Below are 421 nucleotides of genomic sequence, written 5' to 3'. Positions count from 1 at the left end.
CTAGGGATGCCCCTCATTCATGCTGGGATTTTTCTTTGGCTAGGGTTCCACATTTTTAAGTGCCTGGCTCTCTCTTTCTTTCCCTCTTTCTTTCTTTCCCTCTTTCTTTCTTTCTTTCTTTCTTTCTTTCTTTTTTCTTTCTTTCTTCCTTACTTGTTTGAGAAAAATAAAAAGCGTGAAGTTGGATAGGTAGGGAGGAGGAGAGAATTTGAAAAAAATTGAGAGATAGGAAAGAATATGATAAAATCATATTGTCCAAAGTATCAAAGGAAACATTTTTTAAAGTACTCTACACAAAGAAGGGTCAAAGAAGTTGATGAACATACCCAGCACCGATGTGTAACATCCACAAGTCACACAGAGAAGAACATGTCTCTCTCTCTCTCTCTCTCTCTCTCTCTCTCTCTCTCTCTCTCTCTCT

The sequence above is a fragment of the Grammomys surdaster genome, unplaced genomic scaffold (assembly GCF_004785775.1).
Source record: "Grammomys surdaster isolate TR1022 unplaced genomic scaffold, NIH_TR_1.0 126679, whole genome shotgun sequence".
Classification (NCBI taxonomy): Eukaryota; Metazoa; Chordata; class Mammalia; order Rodentia; family Muridae; genus Grammomys; species Grammomys surdaster.
Note: the sequence above shows the minus strand (reverse complement) of the source record.